Source organism: Ictidomys tridecemlineatus, chromosome 13 (assembly GCF_052094955.1).
Source record: "Ictidomys tridecemlineatus isolate mIctTri1 chromosome 13, mIctTri1.hap1, whole genome shotgun sequence".
In the NCBI taxonomy this organism is placed as follows: Eukaryota; Metazoa; Chordata; class Mammalia; order Rodentia; family Sciuridae; genus Ictidomys; species Ictidomys tridecemlineatus.
In genome coordinates this window covers 7,960,694-7,966,457 of record NC_135489.1, presented here as the reverse complement: position 1 = coordinate 7,966,457, position 5,764 = coordinate 7,960,694, and positions in this window count along the sequence as shown.

The window sequence follows — 5,764 nt, the reverse complement described above, 5'->3', positions numbered from 1 at the left end:
ACATTACTAAGATATCAAAAACAACAAGAATTGGAAAACATAACTGCAACTGACATTATTTGGAGGTTTAAGACATAATGAATGTTTACACAACAGGACTCACAACATAAATAAAACAAATTGGCCTAACAAATCTGGGGGACAAAAAGGAACCCTAAAAAGAAATATGAAACAAAGTGGAAGATGAAGTGAAGAAAGAGAACAAAAGAACATATGGGAACCAGAGGAGGACAGCAGGATAATAAATTGAAACAGTAAACTTGTTGAAAATAACATTAAATTCTACATAATTGTGTTAAAAGAAAAAGACTGTCACATTGGATACAAAAGAATCAACTATTAGAAACCCAATTAGATAAAATGGCACCTGCAGGTTAAAAATGTAATGATAACAGAATTTATACCTAGTAAGCATGAACCAGAAGGAAACTAAAGTGACTCTATTTACATCAGACAAAGTAGATTTCAAATGGGAAGCAGGGAAAATGAGGAGGAATCAATTAATCCAAATGACATAAGAATTTTACGTGGATATGCATACAATGAGAAGGCTTCAAAGTGCGTAAAGCAAACCTGAGAAAACCAGAAGGAGAAAATCCACAAGAAGGGTGGTAGGTGTGAGTATCTGGTCACACCATTGATAAGTAAACAGACAGGAAGTCGGTGCAGATCGCCCCTAAAAACACTGAAAGTATCAAATCCACCTCAGTGAAACTTCCTTTCAAGAGAGTAGAGAAATCACCCCAGTGAAACATATTTTGAGACATGAGTATATCGATATGTAAATCAATGGAAGTGTAACTGATGTGATTCTGCAAGCTGTATACGGGGTAAAATGGGAGTTCATAACCCACTTGAATCAAAATGTGAAATATGATATATCAAGAACTATGTAATGTTTTGAACAACCAACAATAAAAAAAGAAAAAAAAAGAAACATATTTTGAGCTGAACCATCTCTCAGTAAATTCAAAAGGACCAGTTATACAAGGATGTTAATGTTAGTACATGGATTAAAACATAACTCTAGAATAGACCAATGTCCAGTAAGTCCCAAAATGTGAGAAAATAAAACAACACATTTCCAAGGAACAAGGACTGAAGGGAGGGAATTATTTTTTTCTTCAGATAAAAGTAAAAATAAATATCACCCATTTGAATCTCTGTGTTCATTCAATTGCTCTTAATGCAAAACTGTCTCCCTGCAGATTAACCACTCATCTTCTTACAGACGAAGAAGTGATAATTACCTTTGGAAGAAGTGATACTGCTTTCTTCTCTCAAAAGCAATAATTCTGTGCTCATTGATAAAGGAGGTCATCACTTTTGGGGGAAGATAAAATAGAGTATCATTATTTATTTTAAAAATTTGGTTGCCAAGTGTTTTTAGAAGAACTATTTCATTTATTAAAATGTAACCACTGTTGGCTTTTTGTGAAAGTTCGTTTATAGAGAACCATACCTAAATCCAACTGTACAGAAAGAAATAAATGATATTAAGTCAAGCTGAAGCCATGAACCAGAATATAGTATTCTAATATGTGAGAGGAACCAAAAACAACTTCCTGCTTCCCGCAAGAAATATCAAAATGCCCCATATAATAATGGACAACAACTTATCTAAAAATTGATTGTACCAGATTTGGTATTTTACAAACCATTTACCCTACTTTTATAGATTTTTACAAAAAAAAAAAAAAAAAACTAAATAAATTCACATCAGTTTTATTACAACACTAAATATTTTATTTCATTTAAATAGAAATAGAATTATCATTATTATTAAATCTGAATACATATCAAATATTATAATACAAACGTGCAGATTTGATAATTCTTTTAGAAATAGCACAAATATCCTTACTTTTGTTTGCCAGTAATAACATGAGGGCAATAATGTCAGTGACGGTAATGCTGGTAGCACAGCTGAGCTGAACTTACAGCCTGCTGGGCACAATTACTACAACATGACAATAATGATATGCAAACAGGACTTTCTTTTCCTATTTGCAGCTGGAATAATTTATCTTTTATTAAATAATAGAGAATCATATTGCTAAAACAAGACCTCAAATTTCACATGATTCAGGGCATTTGACAATGACTGAAGTTCAGAAAGTTAAAGGAGTGGCCTCTGACTCAAGGCCTCAACTTCAGGACTGAAAGCTCCTTTCCAGGACCCTGCTGGTCCCCAAAGGAACCACATCCTTCCTGCTGAGATTCCCTGGCTCAGCTTCCTGCAGGAAGGCCAACACTGGCAACTGGGCTCTGCCTTGAAATCACTGCTGGTGTTCTGAGCCCAAAGTAGTTTCTTGCTGAAACAAACAAACAAACTTTTGGTTAGCATATATTGTTAGATCTATGGTGGAGGTAAACAAGTAAGAAAGTTATAGGGGTTGGAAATTAGCTAAAACAGATAGACCAGTGGCAACAGCAAGACTACAGCTGGCTCACAGTGTAGGGTGTCTGATAAAGTTTGGTCATGCAGCTTCAGTTCTGAGTGTGAATAACTTGAGCAATGACAGTTTGTAAATGATGGTCCTTGCTTACAAACATTTCCAGATAGATAAACGCAAACTGATTTCTAATATTAGTATAAAACAAATAGTTTCACAAGTATGAATTTATTTTATAAATTTAGGTTCATGGCATTTACTTAATATAAAGTGGACATGTGGATGGTATAATAAATTGAAATCTGAATATTATATGGTTGTTACATTCACATACTTAGGCTTCAGCATCCACTTGCATATTTATTTTTATTATAAGATGTTAAAAGATCTTAACTCACAACATTTTAAGATTCAAATTGTTTTGAAACTTCAGATTATTGTTTAACTGTAAAATTTAAGGTTGAATTTAAAGCTGCATAAAGTGTAATTTCACTGAAATACGAATTATAGCTTTATTCATGATATTATACTAAAAGTAATATATTTAACTATGCAAAGTAGAACATGCCAAGAAAGGCATCTTCTTCATTGTATCCCAGTCTCTATAAAAAATTTAGAAGTCTCAGTAAATATAGATTATCAACCAAATAAAATTATAAAATAATTATTATTACATAGAGCCTAATAGATTGTATAAGACAGCTTTCATTAAAATTAAGAATCTCTAGGAATCAACAAGTCAGTAGGTAATAAATGTCAAGAAAAATTCCCCTGGTCTTTATTTCTCTTTCTCTTACACATTCTAGAATTACAAAGTCAGTAACAAACACACAAACATAACCGATATCTGCATATATTACCTTCAAACAATTGACAAATTATAATTCAAGAACCTATGGCATTAAAAAACATGCAATATTGATAAATAAATTTTTTAACAACATATATGTAAGACTGAAAAATTATACCAGAAGCTACACATCAAAAACTAAAAGTTAATAATGGGTGAAATTAAAGAAAATATTAATAGGTGGCTATGTGTTAATTCATTTCCTATTGCTGTAATAGAACACCTTCTTGTTCTTTTCAGTTCAATACCAGCTAAAACTAATCTGATAGAAAGCAGAACAGCAGATAACTGTGGGAAGGTGGGAATTGATACACACTGTCACAGGGTGACTTGATTTAGAAGAAATAAGATGACAAGAAACTATCCTTTTTATCTCTTGGTATTAGTTATAGATCTACTACTAAGGACCAGACTTTAAAAGACTTTTCATATTCTAACAAATTTAATGGGTTTTCAGGGCAATAAAGAGTAATAAAAATTGTTATTATGTTTCTTTAGAACTCAAAGAAGTTTAAGTAAAATATAGTATTATCAAGTATTATTATTTGTTCTCTCCTTCTCTAACATAGATTTCAAAGTGTTGGAATTGAAAATAAAGGTCTACAAACGAGAACATGTAGCAATGTAATCTGATGCCTTTGAAAATGAGTATCAATTAAAATCAACTTCAAATAACTTTTTATGACCAATTTACTGATTAAATTGAGTTATTGTTAAAGTTTAATTAACAAGAAGTTCAATAAGCTTGGAAGTATTCAGTCATCATGAGGAATATCATTTTATTAGAATCCAAAGATAATAGTATTGATTTACGTATCACCTATGAAAGCAATTCTAATTACGTTAATATTGAAATTTAACTTGTAACTTTTAACATGAGCCATAATTAATTTCAATCAAAACTAATTTGTTAGATAGTGTCAATTAAGTAGGTCAGTGATGGTGTTCTGTTTAAAGATATAGGACCTTTTCAGTTGCGATAAAATATCACATTAAGAGTTGTATTGACTCTCATGGTTTTTAAATGATGTGAATTATTTTTGAAGGTTTTATTAAGTTCAGTAGACTATGATGTGTAATGATTAACATGATCAAGATTTGCTGCTAAACAATTCTAAATTAATGCTTCATTTTAATGCCTATTACTTAGCCCTGAACTTCAGCTTCTAAATTTGATACTAACAATGGATAACATTGTAAAATATTTTTCTCCTCAATAAATTAGAAAGATAGCACTTTTAGTATCTAGAAAACTAAGCATCAAAATCAGGTTTTGAATTTTATATATGAAGTTAATTTCAGCAGATATTGTTAAAGGATCTCTCAATGCACTACACATAACTTCCAAGTAATCAACCTGGCATTATGGTGTAATAGTAGTGTGGATTGCATGACAGGTCTAACTATCCACCTCACGACCATACCTAGGAAAGGATGAAATATATTGTGTTCTTTGTCCTCAGACCCCTTCTTCTTTTCCTGAGGTTGACTCTTCTACCTGTCAACCTGACCTTTTCAATATTACCTATCCTGAAATCTCTCCTCTCTCTTGCATGATAATTTTTTTCCTAAATTATTTCTGTTAGCTTTTAAACATATTGAAATAGTTACCATCTTTTTAAAAGATCTATCCATTGACTTCCGTGTCCCCTCAGTTACACCACAGTCTCAATTCTTTCCTTCTGACTCCACTTCCTGTCTCTCTTTTTCTTTCTGCACTTCAGTCAGGCTTTTATCACTGAACGCTTAGCTGAAATTGCCCTTGGTAGAGGTTTTAAATGACTTCCACATGGCCAGATCCCAACCAGACTTTCTCTCACTTGACCAGTCCACAATGCAGAGAGGGCCCAGCCTCCTTCCCTAAAGCGCTTTCCCACTGGGCCCTGAGAAAACACCACTCTTGACAATCCTGAACACACTGTCCTTTACCCGTTAGTCTTCTTTGAAGATCCCTTTGAAGGCCTGAGAGCTCCGTGCTTGCACCACATCTGTATTTGTATTCTCTTACTGGATATTCAAGTCCCAATACCTTGAATTTCAGATGTAAATGAAATGTAATTTGAAAACTACATAGGAAGGAAAGATTTAGCAGCAAGTCTGTAATCTATTCCTTTTTCACCTGAGGGATGAAACAATATACAATCTAAACCTGGTGTTTTTTAAAACATTCTAAAAAAATACCTCTTGGCAAAAGTAATGATGGTATTTACTAGAAGAGCAAACATAATAAGTCCTGTTCTATAATGTGTTTTTAGCAGCGTATAACTGTTCTGAAAAAACTTATTTTACTATATAAGTAAGTTGGACCTTATGGATCTATAGGGGAAATCCTGGGATAAAGACTATCAAAAACCTTATACATCAACAGATTTGAGATGATGGATTTGAAATGAAAATATTCCCTAACAGAAATGGCTGTTTGCTAAAAACACATCGTCTATTAGCCTGAAGTTGTATTGCATCTCGATAGAGGAAACTTAGGCTACTGTTTTACTAGAGGTAATGTCAGATGTTTTCA